This window comes from Vanessa tameamea, chromosome 23, assembly GCF_037043105.1.
Source record: "Vanessa tameamea isolate UH-Manoa-2023 chromosome 23, ilVanTame1 primary haplotype, whole genome shotgun sequence".
Classification (NCBI taxonomy): Eukaryota; Metazoa; Arthropoda; class Insecta; order Lepidoptera; family Nymphalidae; genus Vanessa; species Vanessa tameamea.
The window spans coordinates 6,442,090-6,465,119 of NC_087331.1; the positions used below are offsets into that span (position 1 = coordinate 6,442,090).

The 23,030-nt window shown below is 31.6% G+C and overlaps 1 protein-coding gene across 1 annotated transcript in view; it reads left to right on the top strand.

Annotated features, from left to right (window-relative positions):
- The first annotated feature begins 432 nt into the window (after nt 1–432).
- The window catches only part of LOC113401868 (zwei Ig domain protein zig-8-like), a 184,648-nt gene continuing 162,050 nt past the window's right edge, over nt 433–23,030 (top strand). The window contains exon 1 of the mRNA XM_026641943.2: nt 433–744. The gene's annotated coding sequence lies outside the window, so the exon portion shown is untranslated. The remainder of the gene's footprint in view (nt 745–23,030) is intronic.

Here is a 23,030-nt window from a genome sequence, read left to right on the forward strand (position 1 = left end):
AATAGCATACTCAATAAAAAAAGGATTTTTTTTAAAACAAATATTTAACAGTAAGGTTTTTCTTTTTCTTACCGTTTGACAAGAAACCTCTTCGAATAAGTCGCTTTTGTCAATATAACATAGGATTTATAATCTGTCCCTTCAAATCAGTATTTAAGTAGCGCGAAACACGATTTTATTTTTCATACGTATCCGAGCATGCGCCAAGCGATCCGTTTTTCCCGGCAGTACTGGACACAAATACATGCACAGCTTGAGGTGATCGGCAACCAACACATCCGTAATCTTGCACTATCAGGGTAGCGCAGAATCGTCTGAAATCACTGACACAAGCATCTAAAATCACTCACACATCAACCAAACATTTTCTGTGTAGACGTTACGTACGAACGCTGGACACGCACACAAATGAAAATCCACCCCAGTAGCAGAGTGTACGTTAGTCTACCGCAGGGTGTCGAGCTGAGTGGATGTGTTAATTCACTCCAGTGGTAATGTGGATCGCCAAGTGAAACGAAATGTGAACTTCGAAGACAAACTTGTGACTTGTGAATAAATTTCAAAGTTTAGTGATTGAATTTTATGGTTCAAATAAATGTATTTAAAGTTTATATAAGTTCGTGAACTTGTGGATTAGGAAGATAGAACTTTATAAAATTTAGTTTTAAAGTCTTAAGTGAAGTGAAGTGATAAGTTAAATTTATTTTGCTGAGAGGTGTTTATACTATTTTGGATTGTAGTCAGGTGAGTGTTGAAATAAGCCTTAGTAATATTTATCTGTTAAATAGATCCGTTCGAATATTTTACTTTATGAAGATTATATTATTATGGTTTTGGACCGTGTCATAAATCTGGTTTTTTCCGTTAATCTTGATTTTCAATATTTATATAGATTTTATGTCTTACTTACTTATATGTAAATATATTTTGTATTGTATTTAAAAAGGTTAAAAACTATATCAAAGACATAATTTTGAAAAAAGTAAAATGTAAAAACAAAATATTTTCTCCAATTTTGTTTTTGAAATTAGAGATCTAGTTCTCGATTTTATCTTCGAATATTCCGTTATAGTATTAACTTATTAAAATGCTTTCGAATACAAGAAATTTTTATTTTCAAATAATAATAATTTTAAATAATTCAGAGTTATAGCAAATCTATGCTTATACTATACCTTCGATTCCTCATCCAGTTTACATCATTATTTACAAATAATGTTATTAGTAAAAGTGACGGCATAATATTAAAAAATAGAAAATTCTCTCTACAGATGTTCGAGAAATTTCGAGAAATTGTTTCGATTCGCACGTAAAAGAACGCTTAATTTGCCGCTCAAAGTTCTATCTTTTCAATCTGTCTCGTCACTAATAAGCTACGACCTTTCCGAAAAATGACTTCCATAATTGGGTTTTCTTAAAAGTAGCCTTTTGGACTCCCTTAATATCTTTCCAGAGTAATAAAAATTTATTCATTAACCTGATAAAGTGGTTCTTGTTTGATGTTTCCTTATATTATACAAATATGTACAATCGCCATAAATGGGCTCTCACCATACTTTAACACGATTTCCTCTATATTAAGACTACAAAAGACATTGAAAGCTGAACTAACAATATTCTATAGAGAGCTTATTATGTGACATTTAATAATATTAAAATGTAACTGTATTATTATGGGTGAATAGGAAAATTGAAATCAAATAGAGATATCGATCTTACATAACGGGGTCATCTCCGCTTGTGGAAGCTGATAATATACGGTATTAACTGAGTTCTATATAGCCAATGTACCGGCTGTATGTATCGTCGTTACTTGGAATATCCTTAGTACTTATTATCACACCACTGGTCCACTTGGAACGCAATAGACAAGTACTATTATTATTTACTTTTTTAGGTAAGCTGGAATAGTTCCACCATAAAATATAAGAGCAATAATACAAAAAAAATACGAACCATTAAGAGTTATCTTTTGAGAATACGTGAAAAAAATGGTATTGAAAAGAAATCTTGCCAATCTTTATCAGTAAAATCAGCATTCTAACATCGGTAGCGTTTCAGAAAAGCTTGCTTAACGAGAACGCCTTAAATAAAGTTGAGTTGTTCGAATAAATGATAAGACGGATTTCAACGTTTCTCTCAACGCAATTTGTTTGTTATAAATTTTAAAATAGTTCATTCATTTTAGACGAATAAGAACATTGAACTATACCAATTCATCGATTTTAAGTTAACGGAATATTTTATATAACAAAAAAGCAACAAAATACCGGTAAATATCTCATAAGACATATACTTGAGAAGGGTTCGAACTTATTACCACCAACCTTGGATAGATATGATATATTTCCACATTCGCATTTCCCATTCGGATTTCTTCAAAGAAGTTGTCCCATACAACCGCGCATGAGTTGGCACGTAGTTCAGTCGTGCTCTCTCAGGATAGAACCCAAAATGTCCGATTATTATTCGAGAACTAACATAACAGAATATGGCTCCATTTGTATAATAGAAATAAAATCTCAATAAAAACATATATATATATATATATCTTTCATAATATTACTTTTATAACATAAAAGTAAGATGCTGGTAAAATAGTCTTAGGCAGGAAAAGGTAGGATGAGCCATAAATCGGATCACCGCTTTACTTAAGGCAGATTGAGGCAAGCTGATCATTTCCATACCGATTTTCAGTATTGAAAAAACGTCACGTAACAGTGGAAGTGATCTAATAAATAAAAATATCCTACTTTTTATGAGCTTCCATAACACAATACAATAACAAGTTTATATAATCTTTAATATATAAACCGTATTCTATTATATTTAATGTATCTATAATATTATAACCGTATCACTTTAATAGTTGCTCTACGTTATAAAATGTTGCTCTACTTCAAACGTAGTCCCTCAAGTATAATAGTGCTTTACGTTGACTTTACGTTGCTTTATAATGTAACTATACTTTATAGTAATTTTGTTAATACCTAAGACTTAATGTGTAATTTATATCTTTAGTAATATTATAAACGCGAAAGTAACTCTGTTTGTTAATTCTTCACGTATAAGCCGTTGAACCGATTCAGATGATATTTGGTATGGAGATAGTTTGCGTCCCGGTGAAGTATATATGCAATTTTTTTAATTCATCCCTCTAAGGGATAAAATGCGGAGTGACAGTGTGTGCTGAAGACAAAATTTGTAATTTTTTTGTTGCGAAATGTATGTTCATAAACGTTACTATAACAACCGACAAGCGCCATCTAACGAGCTGGTAAACAATTACTGCTCTAAATTCTTATAGCAATTCTTGCATTTTTAAAACAAAAAACATTTTAAAACATGCTTCCTATAATATATACAGTTATTGGTAATTCGACGTATTCACGTTAGGAGGTAATAGGGGTGATTATTTGCGATAATTTTAATCCCCATATGCATCATGCAAAAGTAAACCATTTTTGAGTTATCACGATTTTTTAAATTTTTTTCAAAATAAGTCAAAGTTGTAACTTCAAAAATTTATTTAAAAAAGAGTATCAATTAAAATCTATTTTTTTTTTAGATTTATAAAAACGAATAAACATTGGTTATTTGTCAATATTGAAACAATAATTATCGTTCCAAATTTAAAAATGCGAGACGAAAAAGATATTATTTTTTTTTACATTTTTTCCACAAAAATGCCTTAAAAACAATAAAGCTCGTCTTGAAACTTGTCCAAACAGATTATTTTAAAAACATAGCCGGTTTTCTTAGCTCTCCAAAAATGTATAACAACTAGGAACTTATTTCAAAACAATTGAAATAAAATGACCACAATGGACGCTGGTAGAAATTCGTATTCTAAGCGGACACGCTGGCGATATAAATATATTGTTCAATTTATATTTTTATGGCAGAGGTTGGCGGAAGAGCATATGGGCCTCCTGATGGTACGTGGTCACCACAGCCCATAGACAATGGCGCTGTAAGAAATATAAACTATTCCTTACATCGCCAATGCGCCACCAACCTTGGGAACTAAGATGTTATGTTCCTTGTGTCTGAAGTTACGCTGGCTCACTCACCCTTCAAACTGGATCACAACAATACTGTTATTTAGCGGTAGAATATCTGATGAGTGGGTGATACCAACCCAGACGGGCTTGCACAAAGCCGTACCACCATATATGCAAGAGAGATTACATATCAATGAACTGAATTAAATGAAAAAAAATCTGATAGTTTTTTTAGATATAGAGAACAGCAAGTCACTCTAATTATCAGCTTGATTTTCGTTAAATCTCTTTCAGGCCGTGTAGCCGGTCTGTTTATCTTAATGACTTAACGGTTTCAAGAACATTAAAGGAGAAATTCCAGAAAACTCATCAACAAGGTCTTTTAATAGCTCTAACGAATTTTGTTTTTTACGCTTCTCTCTTATCGATTTGAAGAATAACTTTTCTAATATCTTTCATTTTTTCGGATTAACTTTTTAAGTACTGTAATAAAATAGAAAGATTGATTGTTGAAATGTTCGCAGTTTGTTGAACAAAATCTCAGTAAAACAAATGATCCGAAAAGATAAATTTCGGTAGATTTTTTGTTCGGAACTAATTCATTTAATTTTTGATACCTTTTAAACGTCTATTATATTCAAGTGAGACTTTATTACTGTAAGATACTTTTATTATCTTGGTTTTGTAATATCACTAAATATTTTCAAATTTCCACCAAAAGTTTGTAATATCTTTTGTGTTTTGATTACTTGTAAGCTTCGTTCATTATGTATTGAGAATACATATATAGTATGTTAACACACTACACAACATAAATAAAAGAACATGAGTTACTTTTATTAAAGGAGGAGGTAAATTTCTTTTCTATTTCAGAGATCCGATATAAATTTTAACAAATAATCTGATATATGACCAAAAGGAAATATGTGATCGAAAATCTATTACAAATGCCTTTATTCAAGGAGCTGGCCTATTAAAGTACAATGATATTTAGATTAAAGTGAAGATTTTAAAATTAAATACTAAAGAGTACCTTGCAAGCTTTTATTTCATCTCGTTGGAAGACGAAAACCGCATATAACACCATACGGTGAAATTCTGCCATATTTCTGGCAACCGACTACCATTTTTTTAGTAAAAAATCTTAGCAGTGGATATTCATGGGCAATTACTCACCTTTTTTAGTCTCAGAGGATAAAATCAACTCTACCATTACGGAATGTTACTGACACAATCTTTTGCCAAGGGGCTTAGAGGTGATCGCTTGCTTGGGTGAACCATTTAGTTCTTCCCTATCGTAATTTCAAAAAAAGTTGCGTTTGGTAACTTTGTGAGATATTTAAAAAAATAAGGATTTACTTGAGTTGAAGAAAAAGGCATAAATTTAAGAGCTATTACTGCTACTGTATTTAGAAAATAAGTATTTACACATGTGACGCCGACAAATAAACAAATATTAATTAACTTGCAACGTCTTCCATGACAGGTTTTTATGACATCATTTGGCGGACGAGCAAATGAGCTACCTGAAGATAAGTGGTCACCATTGCCCACAGACAATGGCGTTGTAAAAAATATTGATCATTCCTTAAATCGCCAATGCGTCGCCAACCTTGTGGACTACTGGCTCACTCATCCTTCAAACACATCAATACCGAGTAATGCTGTTTGGCGGTAGAATATCAGAGTGGGTGGCTCCAACTCAGCTGGTGACTTGCACAAAGCCCTATTACCAGGTGAACCAAGATTGGAGAAAAGAATCTTAGTATATTCTAAATCGTCATTGTGTTAGACAACATATATAAAAAAACGATATAGAATTATATTGAAATAAAAAAAAATACAAAAGAAAAAAAAAATATTGATGAAGAATATGTTGATAAAATAAAAAAGGAAAAGTGTGACATTATTCAAAGCGCCCGCAGCAGTTAAACTCGTTACCTTTGTAAAGATAGATTTAACAGGGAAGAAAAATAAGGGGTGGAAGAAATAAAATATTCATCTTATCTTCATAAAGCGACACAATCAGAGATGAAAATTGCTAAAGTAAAAACATTATTATTGAAGCTTATCAGAAGCTAAAGATTAATAAATATTTTGGGACAAGTACGAATTGGTCTCTTAATATTTTGGGTCGATGTTAATTTGTTCGATTTAGGTACTGGTGCCGTTTTTAATGAAAAATGATGCTGGAATTTGATAAACAGTCATATACTGGTGTAAAGTAAGCTGAAAAGGTGCACTGTTGATTTAAGGCGTTTAATCTTTAAGCGAAGGTCCGCCGTTGAAAAGGCGTCGTGACCAACTAACCTTTATATTTGGAACTTCTGGAATAGCTCGATTTGATCTCATGTTATAAGTTATTATTTTTCCTTTTTTACTTAATAATTAAAACTAATTTCTAAACCACTTGGTTTAATAAATATTGAAGACGAATAAACTTTTATCAATATTTTTTTTCCCTTAAAGAAATGAATAATGAGTCTTAAAGTCGCTAATGTTGGCTTTAATGGTGTATTCATTTCCTAAAAAGCTATGAAAATTCAAGAATCCCTGTCAATATTTTTCTGTGTCAAAAAAAAAATATTTTTCTTAAATGCCTATTAAAAGTAAGTTTGGTACAATGTGATCGCGTTTTTCTATGACTATTTAGAGAAAATAATTAAAAGTCTATTCCACCAAACTGCTTCACTTCGCATTATTGAAATTTTTATCAACAAGGTAATGCACATTTCCTTACTATGTTAATATTCACCATTGAGTTTAACGGTCATTGTAAATACAATTTAGAATGTTAAATTACTGTAGCTTGCACCGATTCGCGACTCGTGGTTAAGACTTGCTGAAAGCTAATTGGTCATAAATTGAAGTCCATTCTCTGAATTTGGTTTGATTAGTATTTTGTGTCAGTCTCAGTTTCGAGAGTTTCAGTTTAAAGAGTCTGCGTACTTAATAAATAAAAACAACTGCGTGTACTCTGTTTTGGTACACTATGATTTCCCCTGCATCACTCTAAAGAGTGACCACTGAATCGATACAGAGGACGTCTCCTTAGCGTTTTTATTGTCTTAAGTGTATTTTTATGGTGGCCTTTCAGATTTTATAACTTATTTTTGTCAAGAACTTCTACCGCACAATGAATGTAAAATTGATAGGTGATCGAAATCAAATGCGGGGATTATTTAAAATTGGTTCCCGGAAAATGTCTCAAGACCATAATAATTATATTAATAACTTTACGTTACGTATACGACATAAATTATATTAAAGCGAAAAAGCCTTTACTTGCAAATTTTATGTATTTGGAATATTATTATTCGGAAAACCCGAAACAAGGCCTTAGATAGCAATTTCAAATATGTCGACCGAAATAATGTGATTAAGGATTACCGTCCACCAAATATGGAAGGATATAAATTAAAGTAACTTGATATAAATAATTTCATAAAACGCAAATTCCATTATATTGTATAAGATTAAAATAATCTTAATTTTTTATTTTCTTATTTTAGGGAAACAAACAATGAGATGTCACTTATGGCATAATAATATACAAAACATACATACATCAGTTAAGTTCCTACTGATACTTATTACACAATTATTAAAATTAATCAAAGACTAATATGTATAAAATCAAATAGGTAACATTATACAATTAATGAGATCAATAAACGTATACGTATACGTGGCTTCTGAAAAATAACTGAATTGAATTCGCGTTGTGGCACGGTCCAAATTAAAAATATCTATTCATCAAAATTATGTTAGAATATATAAATTTATCATTCATTTTGATAATCATTACATTAAATATAATTCTAAAAAATGATCATTCAAAAAGAGATTGGAAGAGTCTTACAATATCGTGCATAAGACACATCGAGCGAATAAAAATAACTATTTTGATATAATATATCAAGCTATATAGCAATTAAGCGTTAGGTAAACAGCCTTACCAACAAAATCAACATTACGGACGAGGTCTAATAATTGAGTAATTAAACAGTCTTTGGAAAACACAACATGTTATACGTCATACACAGAATATTAAACAAAAAATAAAAAAACTAGGTTTAATAAAGTAACGAGAAACATTCGAGGTAATAAATAAAAAAAAATGAGTCAAAAATAATATAACATATTTAAATTGCGTTAGAAAATTACATCACATGATAACACATGACGCTAAACTGGCTACGACATATTTGCTATGGGTTCGTGTAAGCCCGTCAGTAGGTACTACTCACTCATCGTACAATCTACCTCTTAAAAGAATACTTAGAATTATTGTTATCCGAGTTGAAGAATGACTGAGCCAGTTCCAGGTAAAAGGGACATAACACTCCAAGTTTGGTAGTGCCTTGGTGATAGGAGATTTATTTTAATATATCTTACAGTACCAATGTTTATCTAGTGGTGACCACTTACCATCAGGTGACCCAATTGCCATTAGGCTTACTTATTATTTTATAACACAAAAAAAACTCACAAAAAGACAGTGGTGTTTTTTTGGGCTCGAACCTGCAGTCTTCGGTTAAGTCTCACGTTTTCCAGCCACAGGGCCATATTGGCCTAAACATATTATCTTATAAAAAAGTAGTATAAAACCAAGCTGTATTATATATATAATATACTTGTCTACATTGACAATATATTATTCCATCAAAAATGCTAATGAATAATCAAAATATGCATATCAAAATAAATTAAATTAGCATATATTTGAAGCAACAATCAAATATTAACTAAAATTACAAATTTATAGGAATCTAAAAGTATGACAAAAATATTTCTGTTCATAAATAATCCAGGCGTCTATTTCGAATTAAAAAAACGGAGTTTTTGATCTATTATTTCAGTAGTTAGTCAAACTATAGCACATGAACTAGTAATAATTTTTTATAGCTAGTTTATTTGCGATAGTTTAAATGACGAAGACATAAAATGAGATTTTTGTGTACAGTAACGTTGATTACTACGCTATTATGATTTCATTTGAATATTTTTTCGAAAGGCGATCTTATTCGACGATGTAGATTTTAACTTTTTTCTAGTTTTTAACTTCTGAACTGTAGGTATTCTTTCTGACACAAGTCAAGCCTTTGATGTTGATATTGTATGATATGAGTCACGGTGTCTATTCTTACAAGAGACTTGATATTTGCGCGAGGATTATAGGGTACTAGCGTCTTCGTAAACAGAAGCATATTCTATATTCTCTCATTTTCAAAATCCAGTGGCTCGTAAAATCTGACGTGACGGGAAAGAGTTTAGGCGCACGATCAACTCACTAACGTTCTTTACTTGTCATTGGAGTGGATACTCCGGATTGCTACTAAGACTATCTAGACAGAAAAATCAAATATTATATTTCAACTTAGTACCTCGGGATCTATCACCATTATAGCTTGTTTTAACGAGTTTTCGTTAAATAACATATGAAACTAGTTAAAAACTATAGTGTATAGAGAACACTTACGTTTAATTACGTTATAAAATTTAATAATGTGATTATTATTCTGTTATGCATCAAACAAAATCTGATAGGTATCAATATTATTACACAAAGACAATGCCTAAATAAAAATTGTACAATGAAGCCTTTAAATTTATATATATTGATTTCGTTCTGGAAACTTTAAAACACAGATTTCCACTTCCAGATACAAAGTTAAATAATATTTATAAATCGTTTCCAGTTACACAAGCGCTTCTGAGCTTTTGCGAGTTATTGTTTTTATTGCATTTGCACACGCTTAACTGTGCAAACTTGTTTGGTGTAAAACAGAGTAGTGTGATAATGGGATTATGTTGATCTTTATTAAAATAGATGCTAAATGCTTACGTTTGCACTTTTCCTTAAAAATTTTGCTTTCGATATATTTTTAATTTCGAAATTAAACCGGAAAGAAATTAAAAAGTGGACATTAAGAAAATGTTAGAGCATCAGTCCCATGAACCTCTACCTCTCATACACTCAAAATTATGACATCCAATTAAGTTTGGGCATTTATACCAAACAAAAATAATTTTTTTCTTAAATTATTTTCTTGTTTTTTTTTTGTTATTTCATTTCCGAATACCTTTAACATATTCTGCTTAACGAAAATCTTTCTTGGTGGTAGGGCTTTGTACAAGCCCATCTGGGTAGGTAACACCCATTCATCAGATATTCTACCGCTAAAAAGCAGTACATAGTTTTGTCGTGTTCCGGTTTCAAGAAGCCTGTGTAATTACAGTCACAAGGGACATAATATCTTAATTCCCAAGGTTGGTGGCTCATTGGTGATGTAAGGAATGACCAATTACCGCGGTGGTGACCAAATACCATCAGGTGGCCTATTTGCTCGTCCGCTAATCAATAAAAAAAATCACACCTTAATTATGAGGCTTTTCGACTCACTCACTTTAACCACTCATTAAATATTTTACCAATAAGCCAGTGTGACTAACACTGTCTTAGCGGTAAAAGTTACAAGGGCCATAACATCTGGGTTCCAAGGTTGGTGTCGCATTGCCGACAAGAGGAATGGTAATAAATACTTCCTTACCAAAACCGTTCCAAAAAAAACAAGTGTTACATAATCATAAATATTATCAACAAGCCATTTTATTTTGCGTGTTCTTGACGTCAACTGTTTTTGTCAGTTTCGTTTATCAGGACATAGATATTTCGTTTATCAGGATATATACATTATATAGATTTTTATCGGTTCCAGATTTCATCGAGGGCACATAATGAACTAACCGAACTTTACGTCACAATTTTTCTTCTATCTGACGTCATTTCTTTTGCAGTATGCTGATCGTGCACTTGACATTAGTGCATAAATGTTAACTTTTTCTTGACTGAACATAATTCTACTTTAATTCTGTTTCCGAAGCATAACAATCCATCTATTTTCAAGACGGGAGTGAATAGAATTTTTCCAAGCAAGAGCGCTCCATTATTTTCTGGTACATAATTATTTATTGGCCTTGAGTGTAATCGAGAACCAACATATATCGTCAATCGCGTATGTCAAAAGTCATAGGTTCGATCCTGACCTTTTGGGTTTTAGTCGTCCCCATATTTGTATTCCTGACTAAAGTATTGCTATTATTCTTTAATAAAAATGCTTTAATAATTTGTATTCTCATTCTCGAAAATCATATTTTCGGCTGATATTTCATAATAGCTATTTGAAATGAGAACCATCGTGTAATTAACAATGATAATTTCCTTAACAAAAATCAAAGTGTGTAAGCTTAATTGTGGTCTTATTTAATCGTCTGTTATTCGATCAAATAATTTACAAAGATTTTAATGAAGTTGCTCTTACTTAATTGGTTTTGTCTTGTAATTAATTTATTTTATATTATGTAATTTAATTACTGAAAGGGATTAATTACTACCTTCAAGCCAATGATAGCTTTATATTTATTTTTATTAAATAAAGTTAGGTTAGGTTAGGTTAGAACTTTTTATGGGGAAGCTTATCGTTATATGTGTTGGAAAAGTTACTCTTGTATAAAATAAAATAATAAAATAATCTTTAGTCTTGTATAAAATAAAAATCTAGGTGAGATTTTTCTCTCATTTGCGAATTTTGATATAAAATTATGAAACATGAACGCATGTTTTTGTCGACGGCACTTCATTGCTACCGATTAATAAAATTCTAATCAATAAAAAATCTCAATAATGTATGTATGTCATAAGAAGAACTACTTCTGAAACTCTTCTGCTTTTAGTAGTAACAGTAATATGTACTATTTGGCTAAAGGATCTACTCCTCCCGAGATGTTGGGGCGGGGCTTACTTACACATGTAGCGGAATTTTATTCTACATAGAATTTAACAATATTATTATATATATATTTTATGTATTGCAAATAGTCAGCAGGCTCGTCTGATGAAAAGTGACTAGCTCCGCCCATGAAATTGAGCGACGCCGCGAGGCTTGTAGATGCGTTACCAGTCTTTAAGGTATGAGTAGGCTCTTTTCTTTAAGGTTCCCAAGTCATATAGATCCGAAAAAACCTGTTCCATACCAAGATTCTCGTATTTCAATTACTATGTTAAGACTTTGTACAAAATAATTCGTAATTAACCCAATAATTACTTTTCCTAAAAATATTATAATATATCTTATAATAGTTCATATATAATATTAAAGATTAGACTATTGTAATAATATTTTTTTTTTACTATATTCTGGTCACGTGAATACGTGTACACGATGTTCAAATATCGCTAAATAGGACAGTGCCTCTAGCGCAATGCTGTCCACTTTCTACGAAATTACACTGGCTACGTGACCTGCTTGTAACAATCATGACATATGTCAATTTTTTTTCTATCAAATTTTTGTGAACAATCTACAGTAGAAACGCTTGTGGTTTTTTGTCTAACGTATTAAGTCCATATAAATAAAACAAGGTTATTATTATTAATTTGCACGTATCTTAATCATGTAAATATAAATATAATCGTGTTGGTATTTCTTTTTTATATTAATACTGTCATTTAAACAAACTGAGTTAAGTTGGTGTATAAAATTATTGATCAGGTTTTAACACTCTAATTCATCACACTCGTTGCAGCTCATCAACTTCCATGCCATTCCAATGATCGCCATCTTTATTTATAAACACATAAATTTCCATAAAATCAAATTGATTTTATGGAGCATGTCTCGCAGCGAATAGCCAGCTGTGGTTTGACGCGTCCAGAGAGCCAAGATATTGAGTCTGGATGAGGCAGTGATGATGACGTGGAACTAGTCTCAGTCCTACTAAAATTCTCGAGAGCTCGGGGAGTCGTTCGCAGTTTCGCTTACTTTGAATCGTAATCATTTGGTATCCAATCAGTACATTTTTTCACATCGATTAAGAAATATAAACGAAAATATGAGATAATTGAAGTTTTGCTAGTTCTTTATACTAAATAACTTTAAAGGTCACAGTCACTATTCACTTTTACGACTTACGCCTTTTTGATATTGACCCTTGAATTAGTAGTTTTACAAAGTTTTACGTTAACAGTTAATTGCATATTTGTTTTCATTTATAAAGTTCTAAATATTTTACCTCTTAATAATATAATGATAGTAAATAACTGGATGACACAAAGCCCTTGGTTTAATCAATCGTGAAGATTTAATTTGACCAAAATGAAAATTGTTTCATTGTATAGTAACTTAAATTTTATCATAGTTGTCTGACGAAATATTATTTTAACGTAATTTTCATTTCATTCATCGACTAAAACGTATTCATATAATCATGATATTTTTATATAAGATTTTAAATTAACATGGTTATTTTTATTACTATCTGTATATAAAATATTTATATATATATCGAGCTCCACCAAATAAAAATAAAAAACATTCTAAACATAGTAATGATATTTTCAATTGTTTTTCTTAATATAAATAACTTTGTTTTGGTTACTTTTTTTATGGCATTGGTTGGCGGACGAGCATATGGGCTACCTGATGGTAAGTGGTCACCACCGCCCATAGACAAAGGCTCTGTAAGAAATATTAACCATTCCTTACATCACCTATGCGCCACCAATCTTGGGAACTAATATGTTATGTCCCTTGTGCCTGTGATTACACTGGCTCACTCACCCTTCCGACCGGAACACAAAAATACAGAGTACTGTTATTTGGCGGTAGAATATCTGATGAGTGGGTAGTTCCTACCCAGACGGGCTTGCACAAAGCCCTACCACCAAGTACTTACTATATTTACCTAGTTATTTATATGGAGGGTAAGTAAAGACTTATTAACTGAGTGATTTATATTTGACATATTGTTTGAATATTAAATTAGTCCAGCTAGAATAGCCAGTACCTTATCTTTCTTCCGTTTGTAGCTCCCGGAGGTAACTTCACTCCTCCTCTCCCTTTGAAAATATCGAATATGCACCAAACCTTCTCCAGGTTTGGAGCATATTTTTACACGCTGTTCCAATGCGGGTTGGTGGAATACACACGTGGCAGGTTTCCTCACGATGTTTTCTTTCACCGCCGAGTACGAGATGAATTATAACCACAAATTAAGCACATGAAAATTCAGAGGTGCCTGCCTGGGTTCGAACCCGAAATCATCGGTTAAAATGCACGCGTTCTAACCACTGGGCCATCTCGACATAATTGAATTAAATCACTATTCAAAAGTGCTTGTAAAAACCTACTTAAATAAAGTATATTTTGATTTTTTTTTATGGTTATGATAATACAAACAAAGAGAATCGTATATGGTTGTAAATCAAGTATATCATGTTCACGAATGTTTTTATTAAATAAGCATTAGTATTGTTAATAACAACTAGTGTTTATAGTCAAAGCTATTTTAAAACTTTATTGCACGCGCTAGATAAAAAAATCACTGAGGATAAAAGGTATCCCTTCGAAGAGATTTCTTGTCGTTTTTTGTGGGTGAATCAAATTTAAAAAAATTCAATTTGGTTTAAGTTTCAAATCATTCTTTTTTATGATATGGGTAATCGGACGGAGAAACGGACCATCCGATGATAAGTGGTCACCACCGACCATAGACAATGCCACTCTAAAAAATATTAATCATTCCTTACAGCGCCAATGCGCCACCTACCGTGGGAATAAAGATGTTATGGCCCCTGTGCCTGCAGTGGATCACCTCACCCTTCAAACTGAAAAATAACGATGCTGAATACTGCTGTATGGTATGTGAGTGGGTACCCATACGGGCTAGCATAAAGCCTTGCGACCAAGAAGTTAATTTATATGAAATATAATAACTTTACGCGTGTAATTTATCGAACTGTAAGCAAAACTCATAACATCGAAGGAGGTTAATTACGTCACAAGCACATGTTGAAACAGATAATATAATGACCTCAGAGTATTACGGATACATCTCCAGGCACTTGTCCTTAATCCCTTTTATTGCGAATCGAGTGGCCATCAAAGGGATACAGATTAAATTGGTTATGCGAAGAGTAAGTAAGAGCTTTATTGGCTAATAAATTTGGAAGGACCTGCGATATTTTATTAGGCGAGCAAATAAAAGTATGATAGTCCAGTGACCTTTATGTCGTAAACGCAAATTGCTTTCAAATGGCCGATGTTAGCGATGATCAAGTTAAAAGCTTGCTGAGTGCATTTCAAAGTGATACATTTATGACGAGTATATGCCATTAAAACTCACAGAAAAATCGAATTATTGTTGAATAGAGTTTTAGGTTTAGATTTATAAGCCAAAGTTTTCTATTGGATAGTAACGTGAAAGTCAATCGAAGACTGATTTCAAATCAAATACCCTTGAATTTTAATTCGTTTCATTTGTCAGTATAAACCTTTACTTTGCGTGTTGGTAAAAACCAAAAAAGATTTCAAAAGGAGGCCTTAGTCCTTAGGTAGTGGGTAATTAACAATTTGACACTTATTTTTTCAGAGGGGAACGTACGCAGTTTGCCGATTGGCACCGGTTCAAATATTTATAATAATATTATGTTTATCTTATACATAATACTATATACTAAGATTATGAAACATGAATCAAGCATCCTTCTTTTACTGAAATGAAAATAATAATATGTACTAGTCCCATTGTAAATAAACTTAATTAATACGGAAGTCTGTGCGTAAATATACGCGCAAAATCTATTTAGTTATTCTCATAATCTAAAGGAACGGAAATCTGACTGGATTGAAAAGATTTAATGCTCACGACTAATAAGATTAAATATTGCTAACTTCCCAAATCCGGAATATTTTGTATATTTATTTAACGAAAAATCTTATATTTTTTTTTATTTTTTGACAGCAAGCTGTTTATTTGCTCAAACTCAATAATCTTAATATAGAAGCATTACACTTGCTTATTGGTAAAGATCTACCACCGGTTCGGAAATAAACACCTCAGACCTGAGAAGAACAGGCGAAAGAAACTCAGCACAATCTACTACTAGTTCTTTCAGGCAGTTATTTAAAGAGCACAGCAATCATTCGAAGAAGTCAAAACTAGTAATTGAAAAGAACTAGTAACACGAATTTTTAAACGAAATATCAATAAAGTGCTACATGTATATACTTGATTTTGAAAAATGTGGAAAATGTTTGACTTTAGTGAATTTTCCACTTCCAAATTTGTAAATATTAAATTGAATAACAGATTGAACTGTAGCTAAAAATTCGGATAGATAGTTAATAAAAAAAAATTGTGGGATTAACAAATGGAATGATAAAATACGAGTAAAAATAAAAGAGTATTTAAAAAACATCTTTAATTTATTATTTTATACAATACGTTTTCTTTTTAAGCCAATGGTTTCATTGCATAAATTCAAGTTGGTAACTAATAGGCTAAGGTCGTAATCGAAGTTCCGATTTACATGTAGCCTACATACTGAAGACCCAGCTTCAAGTAAATAGGAACGTCAAATAATTAACAATATTTAATATAGTTTACAATATTTATTTTTCCAGTTTTTATTACAATCATCCATTATCTTCCGCTTTTTAACTCAGATTAACAATTCCCATGTCAAATTCAAAAATATTCTTCCTCTACTTTTATTATAAAAATGTCAAACCAAAAAGTATTCATCACATTTATATAATTCTGTGATTGAATATAACTCAATAGCTAAAAGCTATACAACCTTAAATGATTATTTATAAATATTTTATATAAAATTATTTATAGGCTTACAATACATTTAAGATTATAATCCCTTAGAGACAAAATTATTTAATTACGTGATAGCTGGAGAAAGTCAAGATTTCTCATTCTGTAATTGATTTTTAATTTGTCGGCAACAGATGTGCAATTTACCGCAAATTACCTTGAATTTGAATTTGCAAAAATTACAAAACAAACAAACTAATGTTAATGATGCGTTGATCTTAAGTTATAATTGCTAGGTTCAAACGCGGATAAACATTGAATTGTCTTCATAATACACCTCGGTCTCGATGATGAAGAAAAACATTCTAGGGGAACCTGCATTTGTCTAATTTCACTGAAATTCTGAAACATTTGTGTTCTCTTAAACTTCCAAGGGAGAGGAGACTTTAGCACAGCAGTGCGTCATTCATAGTTTAAGAGAGACTAAAAAAGAACCGAATCGGAGTACTCTGAACTTAGAAGAACAATGGTTGTTTGATTGCACGACAACATCAGCTGGAATTAATCAAGCGAAGTTTTTACTACCAGACCGTATATTGATCGATCTGATTCACTGATGGATAAACTGTTTTGTTTACGAAACGCTACGCTGATTACAAATATTAGTTCGCCATTTTCCTTATTTTTTTCCTAAGCATGACCTATTTCCTGCGATTCTTACAAATCATCTGACGGTACACCATAACTCATATCAGTGATAGACCGATCTATTCGTCCGCTCAATAGTAAGTTACTTGATTGTGTAGGTCATAATAGATTGCTGTTTTCTTTTCGCCGTAATTATATTCTAGCTGTCAGGGTTTTAATGTTTTAATTTTATTGATTTTATAAAAAATATTCGAGTATATAAGTCTTCGACAAAATCCTGTATCTAGTGATCTGTCCTATAATATAATTTGTCTATTTTCTGAAATTAAAGTATAATTTGTAACTCGAATATTAAGATATTCGGATAACTGTTTTGTTATACATATAACATAACATAAAACATAATCAGCCTGTAAATTTCCCACTGCTGGGCTAAGGCCTCCTCTCCCGTTGAGGAGAAGGTATGGAGCATATTCCACCACGCTGCTCCAAAGCGGGTTGGTGGAATACACATGTGACAGAATTTCGTTGAAATTAGACACATGCAGGTTTCCTCACGATGTTTTCCTTCACCGCCGAGCACGAGATGAATTATAAACAAATTAAGCACATGTAAATTCAGTGGTGCCTGCCTGGGTTTGAACCCGAAATCATCGGTTAAGATGCACGCGTTTTAACCACTGGGCCATCTCGGCTCACATATACATATAATTATATGTACATATGTGTATGATGCCATTGTAGCCTTTATCGTAACTGAAATTAGTTATTTCAAGTTTACAATTTCAAATATCTATTGCTAATGCATTTAATTATATTTCAACAGAATTGATAAATCAAATTATATAACACAAAACTCGTGAACATTTTTCATAAAAAATATAAAGACTTAATTTTTTGTTTCATTAATAATAATTTTTGGCTCCATTTTAAGTCACCAAAATTGTTTTCGCTTTATTCTATTATATACTATAAAATATATTTTAGTTGCTCGGTTCAATATTTTGTTTTCATCAACTAAAATCATAGTTTTCCGTGTATTATACCTGCCTGCATCAATTTGAGGATCAATGGACGTTGTGATGCAATTTACAAATTAACCGTCAAAATCCGGTGTGGAAAGGATTTTATAGGACGCCATGTTTTTATAAATAATAAAGAGATCAGTTAATTATTCAAGATTTTCTTTGTATATGTACCACCCCCTAATCAGGTATTCTACCGCAAAACAGCATTACTCGGTTTGAAGGGTAAGTGAGCCAGTGTAACTACAGGCACAAGGGACATGACATCTTAGTTCACAAGCTCGTTGGGACATTGGTGATTTAAGGAATAGTTAATATTTTTTACAGCGCCATTCTATGGGCGGTGGTGTCCACTTACCGTAGGGTAGCCAACTAGCTGAATCTTCGGCTTTACCTACGCATAATTTATAAACTTTACCAACAGCACACCCCTCATTTTACCCCCTCGAGGTAAATAGTAAGATGTCCTTTTTCAGGGCTCAAACTGACTTTTTCTGAGTTGAGCGTGAAAACAAAACAGACGGGGGGGTTACTTTTATATTTATAATATAAGAATTATTAACATTGTCCTTAAATATAAATTAAATACCTAAAAGCCATTAAACTAAGAATTTAATTAAATTAAATAATATAATAATAATATATAATTCAGATATGAGTTAAAAAATAGTTACTGTATAAATGAGCGTTCTTGCCACCATTCCACGAGGTCAAGATTTATACAGTAACGGTTTTTAATTTATAATATTAGCTAAGAATATATAAGTATTACTATTTCTTTTACACAAAGTTAAATATAGTAAATAATTTAGAATATTGATTAAGAAAACTTAGCTGGAGGGAAACAATACACATCAAGGGTCTTAAACTGACGACGATTATTTTATCAAGAAAATTATTTCAGACAAATTTTGTCTCGTGGATTTGACAGAACTAACCCTTGTAATTAAAATTTTAAATCGATTTGTTTGAAACGTTTTAGTTCCAAGTATATTTTGTTTATACGTAGAATCACTGACGAAACGGAAATATAATAAAACCTACGTTATAATATACTGCCTTTAATGAAGCATAGTTCCACGAAAAAGGAAATCCGTAGGCTTTGATAAGGCTTATCATTATATTGAAGTCAGATGTGAAAATGCTTCTACTAGTAAGCCGATGTTTGAATCACAACTGTTGTTCATACTGGATTTAATTTTTTTTAATAGGTGTAATACTTTCTAATAAAAAAAATATAGCTCATAAATATTCTATTGCTTAACTTTCTGTAGTTTTAAGTTAATTCCACATTCCATTACTAATTTCCAATAACATTAAACAAAATTAAGTATTAAAAATCTTTGTTAGCCAGATTTCAACCTGCGATATTCAGCAAATATCCACGTTATCCACCCACTGATCCTATTCATCCTTATCTTATACAACAAGCGTAGCTACTAGATACCAATCTGAAACATTCCGAGACTTGTAATGCAAACAAAAAATAACAGGGTTTCTTATAAATAAGAAGCCCTGTTATTTTTGGTTCAATTCCAAATACTTAGGGATATTTGAAGATATTTAGTAACACAAACAATGCGAACTGAATAAAAAGTACATAGTAACAATTAATTACATAACATCCATATGTAATCATGGTACTGGATATAATGCTGCTGCCATAATTTCATCTTACTACAAACAACTTTAGTTTTTTGACTCCATTTTTAAATCAAAAAAAAAAAAATTATAAGTATGTGTAACTCACGCTCATTATCATTAAATTTAAAGTTGGTAACACTGCGAAGGATAACTTATCTATACTAGTATTATAATCAAGTAAATTTTGTTTGTTTGTTCTAAAACATGTCATTGGTAGAAAGCTTCATTGTTCCTCAGTAGATACTATAAGATGTAAATTATATCTATATCATATTCTGTGTTAATATTACAACCGTGCGAAGACGGAGCTGGTCACTAGTATATATCGTATACGCGTTGAATTTTCTATAATAAGTATTTTTTTATATATTTGTTTAGTAGTTTATTTTAGTTATTACAAATAAAATATTTTGTTAGTAGTAGATAAACAATCTTTGTAATTTTATTAGCGTTTTAAACGCAATTAAACCTTTTTATTTGGTCCGACGTTTCAAGGGTTTATATATTGAAGAAACCTGCCGGAACTGAACTAGTTCTCAATACCCGCAATTGAAATTAGGATACATAATTCATTGGGATAATGAATATAATTTACTATTCATATAATAAAATTGGAGCGTCTGTTATTGTTGTTGTTATTTCTCAATTTTTACAATTAAAGTGAATATTAAGCACGGATGGTTCGAGAAATAAACGTCCGTGACGCTGATTATAATGATGAAAAACATCAATGACAATAAAACCGTAATGAGGGTAACGATAGAATGACTTCTGCTTATGAGAAATTTAAAATATTTTCATAATATCAATTATTTTTATTCAACAAAATGATTTTTCACCTTCTGAGTTCAATGTAATTTATTTCGATTATCACAAAATACGACATTTCGAAATACGGAAAAACATTTTCGTTATAAAAAAAAGTCACGGATTTCGATCATTACGACCGCCTTTCAATTATTTTTCGACGACGAAAACTCGACAATATCAACAATGAAATGTTATCTGACGAATATATTATTTCGTAATTCGTCCGGAAAACGTAAAAAACATTCAATAATTTTACGATTCTAATTTATCTTGTTTTGGGTAAAAAAATATTTCAAACATTTTTTATTTATGATATTGTTAGACAGACTGGCAAATGGGCTACCTGATGGTGAGTGGTCACCACCGCCCATAGTTGATGGTGCTATAAGAAATATTAACCATTTCTTACATCGACAATGCGATACCAAACTTGGGAACTAAGACGTTATGTTCCTTGTGCCATTACTCACTCGTCTAACCGGAACACAACAATACTGAGTACTGCTGCTTGGCGGTAGAATATCTGACGAGTGGATGGTATTACGATTCGGTGGTAGCTTTCCGTACAATTTAATAATGTAACATGACGAAAGGGCTTATGTATAAATTCTTTTTCTGAAAAAATCTAAAAGATTGATTGACGACCTCCGTGGCCGAGTAGTGTGTACACCGGTTTATGGGTACGCCACTCCGAGGTCCCGGGTTCGATTCCCGGCCGAGTTGATGTAGAAAAACTTCATTAGTTTTCTATGTTGTCTTGGGTCTGGGTGGTTGTGGTACCGTCGTTACATCTGATTTCCATAATACAGGTGCTTTAGCTACTTACATTGGGATCGGAGTAATGTACGTGATGTTGTCCAATATTTAAAAAAAAAAAATTTGATTATTTGTAACAGTATACTCAACAAATAAAGTATAATATAGGAAGCGTTATAAGAAAGGGATGTGCCGTGGAATACACGGTTGGAGCGAAGTTGCTTTTGGTTTATCATGTATTTGCGACCCGCACCGGTTGCGCACGGGTGCAATGCTGATATAAATTAAAAAGTAAAGGATAAAAAATGGTTATTGTGGGTTATCCCTAAGAGATAGACGTGTACCATTGCGGAATTTTTTGAAGAACTTTTTAAGGTGTACAATACTGTAGTACATTATTTTGATCTATCTCGTAGAGTTCAGCCAGCGTTTGCGATGTAAGCGCAAAAAAAATTACGACATCACTTCAGAAACCTCTAAAATTATCAGTGTTTCTCTACTATATTGAGCATGTATTATACATATAAACCTTCCTCTTGGATCAGTCTATCTATTAAAAGAAATCTACATCAAAATTCGTTGTGTAATTTTAAGATCTAAGCATACATAGGGACAGATAGCGGTAAGCGACTTTATTTTATACGATGTAATGATAAAATAACAGATACAATGAAATAAATAAAAGACCTTTGAGAATAATTAAATAACATAAATAACAGTATCAAAATTTTATTAAGAATCCCATTCGAATTAAAACAATAAGAGAAATGAGTTTAAATAATATCTTATACAATAGAAAGAGACGAGAGAGAAAGCTTTCCGTCTCTTTCTCTTGAAAGGAGGGGAAGGTTGCCTGGAGGGAGCATGACGCTTATTCCTTACGTGATAATTTCTGCCAGTTCACTCTGTAAGCCGTGTAAACGAACTTCGTTTCAAAATAAAAGACTATGATATACGAGTACTTTATATTCTAAATGTTAAAACAACAAGCTGTTCATCCCATAAAGTATTGATAATATAATACATTTATCTAGAACTAAGTAGTTGGCGTGAATCCAGAAACACAAATATCTATCGGTTATTTTCTTCATAAATATTATCTTTTATTTTATAAGTCCCTACCTAATCTAGTTCAGGAAACAGTACAGTTCTGATAATACAAAGACGATAAGGTAGTTTGGACAAATATCACTAGCCCTCGCTTTATGGGGCAGCAAAAATGTTTCACGTAACTTTAGTTACAGGACTAGTGTAATTACTGATAATGTTAAAGTATGTGTGGCTGTAGGCTTCAACGACTTTTAAATAAAACCTCCTTAAATTAAATTTTCTTTGTATCATTTTGACATATTATACGTCAAAATATATGAACTTTATTCAACTAACCTTTATTTATTGTGTGACACGTAAACCTACCACCGGTTTATGTAGATATTTAAAAATTAAGACATAGATAGGAGTAAATAAGAATTATGTAGAAATTAGAAGTAATAATTAATAACATGATTTCTAACAATAAATTAAAAACAGGCCA